Genomic DNA, 12,975 nt, shown 5'->3' on the forward strand with positions numbered 1-12,975 from the left:
CTTTGTTAATGCTTCCATTTTATGTCCATTGTCAACTTATTACTTATCTTAATAGTTGCTTTAGGATTGAGTTAACTTATTATAGTCTGCTTTCTTTTTTTTGAGAGAGGGAGAGCGAGAGCATGAGTGGGGGAGGAGCAGAGGGAGACGGAGAGGGAGAGAGAATCTTAAACAGGCTCCATTCACAGTGTGAAGTCCAATGCAAGGCTCAAAGTCACGACTGGGAGATCATGACGTGAGCCTAAGTCAAGAGTTGGACATTTAACTGACTGAACCACCCAGGCACTCCTATAGTCTACTCTCAAAAGATATTATCCACTTCATACATAATAATATATTTTCATTTCTCCCCTCTTGGCCTTTGTGATATTGCCTTCATGCATTTTACTTATACGCATATTATAAGTTCTACCTTCCTCCATTATTTTTGTTTCAATAGTCATTTATCTTTTAAGGACATCTAAATGAGATCACGTATTTTCCACGTCACCTTTCCTGTGTTCTGTCTTCCGCCGTGTAGATCCATATTTCAACCTAGTATTATTTTCTTTTTGCCTTAAAGACTTCATGTAACATTTCTTGCAGTGCAAGTCTCCTGGTAATGAATGTTTTCAGTGTTTGTATCACTGTAAGTATCTTTATTTCAATTTTTTTCAAAGACATTTTTAATAGTTAGAGAATTGTAGGCTGATAGTTTTGGTTTTTCTTTCAGTGCTTTAAAAATATTGCTCCAGGTGGGTGATGGGCACGGAGGAGGGTACCTGTTGGGATGAGCACTGGGTGTTGTATGGAAACCAATATGACAATAAATTTCATATTAAAAAAAAACAGTTAAAAAATAAAAATAAAAATATGGTTCCGTTGTCTTTGTTTGCATTTTTACAAGAAATCTGTTGATCTGTTGTCGTCATCAGCTTTGTTCCTATGTATGTAATGTGTCGTTTTTCTCTTGCAGCTTTTACAATTTTCTCTTTATTACTAGTTTTGAGAAAGTCTTTTATAATGTGCCTTGGTATCATTTTCTTCACATCGATGGTATTGGAATTCATTGAGATTCTTGGATCAGAGTATAATTTTTATCAAATTTATAAAATTGGTAGCTATTATTTCTTCAAACATTCTTTACCTGCACTCCTCTCTCCTTATAGGACTCTAGCTGCACATATGTTGCGTTGCTTTAAGTCCCACATATCATTGATTATGAGTTCATTTTTTCCCCCTTTGTCTGTTTCACTTTGGATTACTTTCTATTGCTATGTCAAGTTCATTTCACCAGTCTTTTTTCCTGTGAGATCTAATTTGCTATTATTCTTTTTTAATTTTTAAAAAATGTTTATTTATTTTTGACAGAGAGAGAGACAGACAGACAGAGCATGAGCAGGGGAGGGGCAGAGAGAGAGGGAGACCCAGAATCCGGAGCAGGCTCCAGGCTCCGAGCTGTCAGCACAGAGCCCGACGCGGGGCTCGAACTCACAGACTGCAAGATCATGACCTGAGCTAAAGTCGGATGCTCAACCGACTGAGCCAATCAGGCACCCCTAATTGGCTATTATTCTTATTCAGTGTATTTTTCATCTCAGTCATTGTAGTTGTCATATGTAGAAGCTTTTAGCCTCTATGTTTCCATTTAACTTTTTGAACGTATGAAATACTATTATAACTTTTTACGTGTGCTGGTCTGCTAATTCTAATATCTGTGTACGTTCTGGATTGGTTTTAATTGATTGATTTTTCTCTTCATCCTAGGTCTTATTTTCCTGCTTTGTCACACTGTCACAGCTTTATTGAGATATAATTAACATACTATTATTCAATTCTCCCATTTAAAGGGTACACGTCAATAATGTTGTTTAGACAGGTAACTTTTTTTTTTTTTTATTAGATGCCAGACATGGTAAATCTTTACTTTCTGGGTTTGGGATATTTTTTTATTCCTATAAATACGACTGCTATGTTTTCTAAGATTCAATAAAATAGATCGACAATAGTCTGATTTCTTAGGTCTTGCTTGTAAAGACGTTTTAGGCAAGAGCCAAGTTATATTCAGCTTCTTAAAGCTAATTATCCCCCACTAGGGACACAAGACACTTCTGTGTACTTTACCCAATGCCTTGTAAATCATGAGGTTTTCCGGTCTGGTTGGTGGTAACAGGCAAAATTCCTAGCCCTGCGTGAACACCAGCCATTGTTCCCTGTAATCCTTTTAGATGATTGTTTTGTCAGCCGTGGGCGGTTTCTTTACTTGCTTCCCCTGATCGATACTTAGCTGAATACAAGAAAGGGTCCTTGTGGGCAAATCGACAGAGATGTCTCTCTGTGTGCAACGCTTTTTTTACTGATAACGGATTCTGTTAACGATGGCTACTTTGGTCTCCTTAAACTCTCAGCTCCGTCTTCCGAACCCAGGTAGTCTATTAGGCCCTACTTCGGTTCCCTGTCCCTGTGGCCTGACATCTCTTAAGGGACCAAGCTGAAGCCATTATACGGCTCACCTCATTTGTTTTCCTTCTCTCAGGGCTCACTTTGCCAATCCACATTGCCTAATATCCATTGTCTTCAGAATTATTTCTTCTTATATCTTGTCCACCGCTTTGTTATTTGGAGTGAGAAATTAATCTGGCCCTGTTACTTCGTATTAGCTGGAAGCAGAAATGTGAGGCAAGTATTTTTTAATCAAGTTGTTTCTGTCATTCCAAAGAATTTTTCATGTACCTCGTAAGAGAAACACATTGAGTTCGTGTCTATCCTAGAACCTCTAAACCTTGATCCGGTATAGCGTTGGGTTGAAAAATGAATCCAAAAACCTAAAAACATCACTCAATTATTTATTAAGGGGGCCAGTCTACAATACTATTTCTGAGTTACAAATGATCCCTTCTTCTCTGAACCGAAACTGCCTTTCTCTCGTAACATTTTTTTTTAATGTTTTTATCTTTGAGACAGAGACAGACAGATCGCAAGCAGGGGAGGAGCAGAGAGAGAGGGAGACACAGAATCGGAAGCAGGCTCCCGGTTCTGAGCTGTCAGCACAGAGCCCGACGCGGGGCTTGAACTCACAGACGGTGAGATCATGACCTGAGCTGAAGTCAGACGCCCAACCGACTGAGCCACCCAGGCACCCCACGTTTCTTTTTTTTTTTTAATCCAAACACAGCTAAGATCTTTGGACTAGCTTCAATGGGGTTTGATTTATCATTATAATGGAAGCATATAAAACCTGGTGGAATGAGGCAAGGGTTTGGTATCCAGTGTCTTCTTCAAGTTACCTTCTAGATCTCTCGCTTGGGGAGTGGTACCCATTACTCAGACCCCCTCTCCAGTCCGGACCTATCCTAAACTCTGACCATGCTTTCTAGTACATTTCTATGTAGCTTTATATTTACTTGGAATCTATCGGGAGCATAAATGTCCTTTAGCTTTAGCTTCCAGTCTTGTTTCAGCAATCCTGAGTCCATCTCCTGACTTTTATTTACATCCACTCACCTTAGGCATTAATGAAATAGGGCTAATTATAATGCTTAGTCTTATTGCCTCTTACAGAGGCATGGACTTGGTCAAGAAATCCCGCAAAGAGGGTTAAGGCATTCAGAGACTACTAGTGACATTGGAAAAGCACTATCACTTCTAGGCCTGAAGGGGCAGTGGCAATAAAAATCTATGTCACTGGACCCATACCACAAGGCAGAAGGGGAAGATTCCCAGCAGGAGCTATAGTCTCACAGGGACACAACCATGCCAGAGATGTGCCACTGACGAATGGAGAAATCAAGAAAAGAAATACTCCGGGGCGCCTGGGTGGCGTAAGCAGTTAAGCGTCTGACTTCAGCACAGGTCACGATCTCACAGTCTGTGAGTTCGAGCCCTGCGTCGGGCTCTGTGCTGACAGCTCGGAGCCTGAGGCCCACTAAGGATCCTGTGTCTCCCTGTCTCTCTGCCCCTCCCCTGCTCACATTCTGCCTGCCTGTCTCTCTCAAAAATATATAAACATTAAAAAAAATAAAAAAAAAGAAATACCCCCCCCCCCGTTTCCTGGCACTTTTCAATCCCCCCATGAGTGCTACCGTAGAAATAGCCTAAGCAGAAGTCATCTGGCAAGGAGGCTTGGGTAATACATTCCACATGACCCCCTAGGCCATATAGCAGAGCAGAAAGGGGCACAGAATATACATGATGGGAGTGTAAATAAAGAAAACCCAGCCAAAAACCTTTGTCCCTTTCTAGCTCCTAGCTGCTATGTTAGGTAATGATTTAACTCCTACAGTTTACAACCCCAGTAAGACTCGCAATCGAGTGAAACTGTCACTTCACTGGTTTTCTTTACGACCCGCAGCAACTTTACAAAACTTTGAACACCAACTAAATCACGTGGAATGATGTTTTTCAACGTTGTGGTGGCTTCTAGTATAAAACGTTTTTCAGTGCAGTCCATGAGATGCATATCGCTATTTCAAAAGGGCCAATGAAGCAATGGGGTGGGAGCCTACACTCACTGACCACTCCACTTGTAACTTTTAATGCTCAGAACCAAACAGGATCCCCGAGAGCTCCTGTTGGCGGGGCTGTGTTTTTAAAAGCGTTTCCTCGGAATACCACAGTTATTTGAAGGATGTGTCATATGTCTGAGAGCCTGGGTGTGAGTCCCAAACTTTTGAGCTTTAAGTCTCCTCTGTGACTCTGGAGTGAGTAGTCGTGTGGACTGCTATGGATTCCTCAACCAAGGCTGACAGGACCTCAAGCCACTTGGTTCTCAGCCTCAGTTGCCAGAACTTCTGAGCAAGTTAGTTCTTGTACTGTTGTTGCCGTTCGGGCGCCCTCAACACAGATGGACCGGACCACCACGATGCGCCAGGCATTGAGCCTGAGGGAGGGTCAAAGAAAGACAAGATGTGGAAGCAACAGGAAAGAAATGGACACATAAGCAGACTCTTCCAAAGTCACGTAGTGTGTGTGGTTATGGAGGTAGACATGGGGGGTATTTAGTTCACCTGAGTCATAGAAAAGCTTTCTGGTGACAAATAGATTTTTTAAAGCTTTCTGGATTTCATATCCAGCGGGGAAAGGAAAATGGAAAGAGTGGTCCAGGCAGGGAGTACATCGCGACGAAAGGTACAGAGACATGAATCAGCATGGTGAGTGCTGGGAATTATACCAAACATAAATAGGGAAAAAGGGAGCGGTAAGGAATTCGGCTGAGGGAAGTCAGCGGGAAAGCTGACGTCAGGTGGCATAAACTTGCTCAAAAGTCTGGACGGTATCTCAAGTTGTCAATATAGCTTTGAGCAAATACAGGAGAAGGGATTAGGTCTGGGAGGGGATGACACTGGAGGGCAGTGGTGCAGGGAGCGTGAGTGGAAGGCCACCTACGTGACGTTTTAGTCTTTCAGCCTCTCAAGAAGAACAGGGATAAGATATTAGGAACAACTGGCCCATGTGAATCATATTATTTGCAGATCATACATGAGGGACCCCTGGACACAAATCCGATTGGCAGTGCAGAAATCCAAAGCCATGGGTAAAACAAAAGTCAATTCTATTTGGCCTTGCAATCCTGAAATGAGAAAAAATAATCCAGTTGACCTATACCCCTATAACTCAAGGAAATCAAGGCCATTTTCTCCCCAAATGCTTGCCAGTAACCTTTTCCTCAGAGCGTCATCTGCACAGCACTCAGTTGTCTAAGGGAAGCCACAATTGTCTTCAGTTTGGGGAGATTTGAGGATATAATCGTCACCAGCAGTTTATTCATAACTATTTAGGTAGTCTACGGGATTCATACTGGTAATGGTTGCCTTTTTATAGCTGCTTCTCCATTCTCCTTCCAGATGGAAGGGCTCATTACCAAGCTGGGAACTGGGGAGATGACCTCATAGAATGAGTTGGAAAGTGTTCCTTCCTCTTCTACTTTTGGTAGACTTTGTGTATGGTTTGTATTCTTTAAGTGTTTGGTAGAATTCAGCAGTGAAGCCATCTGGGTTTGGGCTTTTCTTTGTGAGAAGTTTCAAGTTACTAATTTCATCTTTTCCTTATAGGTCTATTCAGATTTTATATTTCTTCTTGAATCAGTATCAGTAGTTTGTATCTTCTAGGAGTTTGTTCACTTCATCTTTCTTAATTTGTTGGCAAACAGTTGCTCACCGTATTCACTTTTGATCCTTTTTATTTATATAAAGTTGGTAATAGTGTTCCCTCTTTCTTTCCTGATTTTAGAAATTTGAGTCTTATTTTCTTCTTGATAATTCTAGCTAGAGATTCATTTTGTTGATATTTTTATTTAAAATATTTATTTAAATATTTTATTTTATTTAAATATTCATTTAAATATTTATTTAAAAATATTTAAATATTTTGATATTTGTTTTTTCTAATTGTCTCTGCCTTTTTTTTTTTTGCAGGAACCACCAAAGTTTTAGTGTTTAATATTTAACAGCACAACTGACCAAGTTCCAAGATGTGAAATTACCATGTTCAAGAAATTTGAGGGGGAAATCACTCTATAAGCTAACATATAGTATGTGATAAGAAGAATGTACATGTTATAATAAAACACCTGTCTACACATCGTTGTTTCAAAACTCCATTCGGTCTTCTCTTAGCTTATAAAAAATGGTGTTTCAGGTTTCCATGTAAATTAGCAAATGTCACCTCTTTGGTATGACGGGTATCTTGCTTTTGCCTTCCAGTTCTTCCACCCCAGCCTTGTCATGAGGTCTGCAACATGTTTCTCCAGGTTGTCAATGCGACTACTCGTGTCATCAATTCTTCCAACGATCTGGTCAAACATGGTCTGCAATTATCTTTCATGTGTTGCAGGAGTGTCTGCACCGCTGAGGTGAGATCCCTCCCAGTCTATATACCTTTTATTTCCTTTTCTTGTCTTATTGCATTAGCTAGAACTTCCAGTATAATGCTGAAAAAGAGTGTTTAGAGGAGACATCTTTGTTTTGTTTCTATTTATTTTTTAATATATCTTATGTTCTTTATGTTCCTGTATTCTTCTGTTACTGCCCTTTTTGGTGTTAAATCGGTATTTTCAAATTAGGGTTATCATTTCAAATCCCTTGTTTTATTCACTATATATTTTTGAGTTATTTTTGTAATGCTTGCCCTGGAGATTACAGGGCAAATCTTTAAAAATCTCATTTGGAATAATGTCAACTTAATTTCAATAATATACAAAAAAATTGCTCCCATATACCTCCATTTCTTCCCCCTTCTTTGTGCTATTCTTGTCATACAAATTATATCTTTATATGTTATAATCCCATCAACACATGTTCATAATTATCGCTTTATGCAATTGTCTTTTAAGTCAGATTTAAGAAAAAATAGTTATAAACACAAACATATTTATAGTCTTTTATATTTACCTATGCAGTCACCCATTCCAGTGCTCTTTATTTCATCTTGTCAACTAAAGCTGCTGTCTAGTGTCCTTTTATTTCATCCTGAAGAGCTCCTTTTAGTATTTCTTGCAGGGCAAGTCTGGTGGAAGCATTTCTCTTAGTTTTTATTTATTACAAATGTCTTCATTTCTCCTTGCTTGTTAAAGAATAGTTTCACTGGAATTAGAATTCTTAGTTGACAGGCTTTTTCTTTGAGTACTTTGAATATGTTATCCTAGTGCCTTCTGGATGCTAGGGTTTCTGATGAGAAAATAGCTATTAATCTTATGGAAGATCTCTCCTATATTACAAATTATATCCTTTTTTTCTTCTTTCAATATATTATATTTTTCTTTGTCTTTTAACTGTTTGATTACAATGTGTCTTTGAGTTTCTCTGACTTAAAGTTGGTTTAGATTTATAGATCTTAGATTAACGTGGTTTCGTTTTGTCATCAAATTGGTTTTTGACCATTGTTTCTTCAAATATTCTTTATGCTTCTTTCTCTCTTTTTGGGACTCCCATTACACGTACTTTGGCATATTCAGTGATGTTTCACTCAGGTCTCTGAGACTCTGTTCATTTTTCCTCATTTGTTTTGCCTTCTGTTCTTCTGACTGGATAATCTCAACTGACCCTATCTTCAAGTTCTCTCATTTTTTTTTCTTCTGCTTACACAAATCCACTGTTGAGCCACTCTAGTAAATTTTTCCACTTTCAGGTGTTATAGTTTCAAACTCCAGAATCTGTTTGGTTCGTTTGTTGTAATCTCTGTCCCTTTTATTCATATTTCCTATTTGGCAAGATGTTGTTCTCATACTTTCTTTCTGCTCTTTAGATATGGCTTCCTTTAGCTCCTGAACACATATAAAATAGTTGTATAATTAATTAATTAGTTATATATTAAATGCTGTATTATATAATTAACAATTATAATTAATTAATTATTTTAATTATATAATCATTAAATGATTAATATATTAATATATATAATAGCTGGTTTATGTGTAGTAGGTCCAATATACGGCTTTCCTCAATGAAAGTTTCTATTGGCTGCTTTTTTCCGCTGGGCATGAGCTATGCTTTCCTATTTCTTGGTGTGTCATTTATTGGTCAAAAGTTGGATATTTTAAATAACTGTAATGTGGACACTCTGGAAATCAGATCCTTCCCTCCCTAGAGTTTATTATTATTTTTGTTGTCTGTTTGTTTAATGACTCTCCTGAATCAGTTATATAGGTCTGTATTCTTTGTTGTGTACTGTGACTGAAATCTTTGTTTCGTTAGCTTAGTAGCCAGCTAACGCTTGGACAAGGATTTCCTTAAATATCTGAACCACTGTTTGCCAAAGTGCTGCATGTGGGTGTTGGGGCACATCTTCAATGCTCTAGCAATTTCAAACTCTGCCTGAGCCTTTACTTACCGCTTTTACATAGCTTCAAGATCAGAGAGGGGTGAGAGATTAAGGCCTTCTCAAGTTTTTCCTGAACACTGCATATGCATGGGCTTTCTAGATACCTGGAAATATGTTGAACATTTTCAAGGCTCCCTGTAGGCGTCTCATGTCCCAGATTTTCCCTTTAAGTGATTGGCTATCTCTTTCCCTCAAGAAACTATGTGGTTAAACAATTGCCACTGATTGTCTTTGACAAACTTTTTGAATATGATTTTCCTTGCTGAGTGATCTGAGTCGGGTTAAAAAAAAAAAAAAACAAAACCAAACTCAGTGAATGGAAGTTTTTCAGGAAGCTGCCAGCCAGATCAAATAGTGATAAGTCACTGGGAGCGAATCTTTTAGGGGAGCTCCAAATCTTTTCGGCCCCCTTCTAGTTGCTGCTAGGCTGCTGTTTTTCACAGCTACTGTGATTTTGAAGCTGCTGATTTTCAAAGCCTATTGAAAAGCTGGGGACATGAGGATCAGTGGAAGTCAAGTTAAAACGCCATCAAGCTCACTGTTCTTTCAGAGATTCGGCCATTTTTCTAAAATAAATCGTCTTTGAATTGTTGCAGGCTTTGAGTTAATTTCCAGAGTTCTGAAATCATTGATTTTGACATTTTTTCCCCCAGTATTGCCATTTTTTTTATGGAAGGCTAGATTTCTGAAGGTCTTAATTCCATCACTTCAGAAGTGCTTCTTTAGGTGCAGATTTGAAGGGAAAGGCAACGAGGTCCATTTCGGGCTACCTGAACCAAATTTGCCCTGGAGGAGATATTTAGTAAGCAGTTAAATACATGCAGTATTTAACAGATGCGATTGTTAGTATTCATTTTTGGACTTCTGTTGAAGAAGGTTGACTTATCATATTTCTCAGTCCATTGCATGTTAACACCATTAGTTCGTGCAAAGCCCGTCTCTAGTATGTATGTATGCGTGTATGTATATATGTATGTATGTATACTTATATATATATATATCATTTCCATTCTTCCTCTGCCTCCATAAGCAATTATTCTGAATGTGTTTGGTAGGTATCATTTAGTTCATTAAGTGTTCTCCTAAAATGTGTAGTATTGGTTCGTGTTCACGTTTTGCGTGTGCAATCAAGAAAATATTGTGACACACACACGCGCGTGCGCACACACACACACACACACACACCTGAGGGGTTCTCGAATTTGGCTGCCCTTTGCAATCACCTGTGTTACTTTAATCTGACACCCAACTTGTAGCCCATATAAAAAAATCAGAATCTGTTGGGGTAAGACCCAGGCATCACAAGTTTTAAATTACCCCAGATGATCCCAATATGCGGCCAAGTTTGGAAATCAGTGATATATAGCATTCTGTTTTTTAGTTTTTAAACCCAGCAGTATGTTTTTAAGATCTGTCCATATCTCTTCATGTGTATCTAGTCCAAAGATCAGCAAGCCTTTTCTGTAAAGAGTCAGATATTAAATATTTTCAACTTTGCACGCCATATATCGTCCGCTGTAGCCCAACTTTACTGCTGTCGTGTGAAAACAGCCCTAGACAATGCACAAAAAAATGGACTCGATCATGTTGCAATAAAATTTTATTTACAAAAATCCCAAACAATAGGAGGTGGGCCATATTTCACACATCAACCACAGTTTTCTCTGATCTAGCTTCCAACCATTGGGTATCTTCATGGAATATATCTCTTACATTTTTCCTATCCTTCCTTCTAGTTGGACGCTAGTTTGGGTCTAACTCTTCAACACCACAAGTAATATTGAAATGAATATGTATCTGTCTATTTATCCATATCCTTTGGGCCCATACAACAATTTGTTAGGGGGAATTACTGGGCCATATGGCATGCATACAGTTACGTTGATCATATAATTCCAGGTGTTTCCAGAATGTACCAGTCTACAACAGTCCCCCCATTAGAACATAAAGATTTCTAGATGTTTACATCCACACCACACTTGGCATCATTTAACTGTCTAAGTTTCGCAAGTTTAATAGTTTACTTCACATTTCTGATTTCTCGTTCGCATAATTATTTGTTAACATCTGTCTCCTAAAACTCTATGCTCCGGGAGGGCAGTGGCCTTGTCTAGTTTTGCTCACGATTCTATTCTAGCACCTAGCACAAGCCTGGCCCATAGAGGGCGTTCCATAAATATTTGTGAAACAAATAAATGGATATGTGAGCACCTCTGTGTTAGCTGCACAAAAACGCCTGTTTCTTTCTTGATAGGTTTGAGCTAGTGACCCGAGATGAATCAAGGAAACTTGGTTAGTGTAGCTGGATTGTTGACCTCCAGCGACTTAAGCCCTCGGAGAGAGGGCAAAGACACTCATTCCATTTATTCACAAACTATTTGGAGCTCTTATTGTGCTATGTGCCAGACATTATGCACAATGGGGAGCAAGACAGATACAGCCCAGCCCTTAGGGAGCCCACAGTGTGATGGAGACGTCAGCAGGTTGAGCAAACAATCATCGTACAGTGAGAGGAATGTTCCTGGGGAAGTATCAGATACTCTGGAGGCTGTTAGCAGGTGTCTCCTAACGTAAACTAGTGGAAGTGAAGGAAGATGAGTGTGGTAATCACACAAGATGACTCCTGATAAATGCCTAGAGTTTCCCTGGCAAGGGGATGTTGAGAGAATTCAGGGATTCATAGGAAAGAACGGTAATATTCTAGCAGCATCATGCAAACAAGCCTGGATATGTCTTCAAGCTGTTCTGCAAAGAGTGAAGTGATTTAAAGGAGCTTAAGATAATTATGCTTAAATCTCCCCTTCCCCAATTATTCTATTTTTGACTGCTAGAAAGGAAATGCTGGACTCATTCCCTTTCACTTCATTACTTGTAAAATAAGTATATATCCAGGCTCTTAGAACTGAAAAGGAACCTTACTTCTTTGGCCAGTGGCTGATACGGTCAGTAATGAATACAGAATCTTCAGCAAACCAGAACTGATCTCAGGCAATTTTGAAGGTTTGACTGCTTTCAAAGGGATTCTGCATTCCTGGGAAAAGTGGAGTTGAAATGTAATGGCTTCAATTTGCTTAATGAGCACTCTCCCCCGCCTCCCCCACCGCCACATGCACACCCTGAAGAATTTCACTGACTATTATCAGAGATTTAAAAGCTCCATAAAAATACACACTTTCCAAACAATTACTTCAGCTCTCCTTGTTTATTCTTCCTTCCCTTTCAACATCAGTTATTTTCGCCTCCCCCTCCCTATTTTCCCCCTTTCCTTCCGTTTATAATCTTAACAAGCAAGGACTGATAGAGCTCTTTTCTTGCTTCTCTTTGACGACCGCCCTAGAACAGGTTTTAAGCCCTACTAGAACACGGTGGTGGGTGTGGCGGGAGGGTTATTCTCTGTCACCATTCCTCCCAGCCCCTATTCCATTCTCTACCCTTCTCGGCCATGCTCCTTGATCTGAGAAGAGGCTCCCCATGGACTACATCACTAGACTCCCTTACCCCAGGCTCTGGTTGGGCGTGGTCCATGGGAGGCAGAGACGCGAGACAGGAGGCCAGAAGGAGAACACGTAGAGGTAGGCCTCCTGCTCCCTCCTTCTCTGACAGCAGCTGAGATCCTTCTATGACCACACCTCCCCCTGGAAGGTCCCTCCCTTCTCCATGTAGCAGCCCCCCACAGGATTCTGTTTTTTCTTTCCCGTATTCCCCTCAGGCCTACAGATGGCAAGGGCTTCCTGCTGTCCTAATCTCTGGGTGCCTCAATATCCCTCGTTTGTTCTCCAAGCCCAGTGGGTGGTCCCTTCATGAAAGCTCTTCATTTGAATCTTATGAAGCAGGTTCCGTTTCCTGGTGAGATCCTGACCCATATGATGGTTCCCCTAGGTCCACCTGAGAGTACTTTTGCAAACAGTACTAGGGGTAGGAAAGTACTGTGGAACTTTAAAGGAAGAAGAACAAAAACTTCTGATCTCACAGCCACATCGCAGAAATGGGACGGACAAATACACACACAGGGACGTGAGTCCCCGGACCCAGGAAACGAGAGCGATATCAACTCTCTATGTACGGTGACAGGTGCAGGATGCACATAAGTAGGAAAGTGGGGACGCCCTGAGTCTCGGTTCCTACCACAGTGGGCCCCACAAATGCCTGCTTGTACCGTGAGCTCTCTCAGCTGCAAGC

Source organism: Lynx canadensis, chromosome X, assembly GCF_007474595.2.
Source record: "Lynx canadensis isolate LIC74 chromosome X, mLynCan4.pri.v2, whole genome shotgun sequence".
In the NCBI taxonomy this organism is placed as follows: Eukaryota; Metazoa; Chordata; class Mammalia; order Carnivora; family Felidae; genus Lynx; species Lynx canadensis.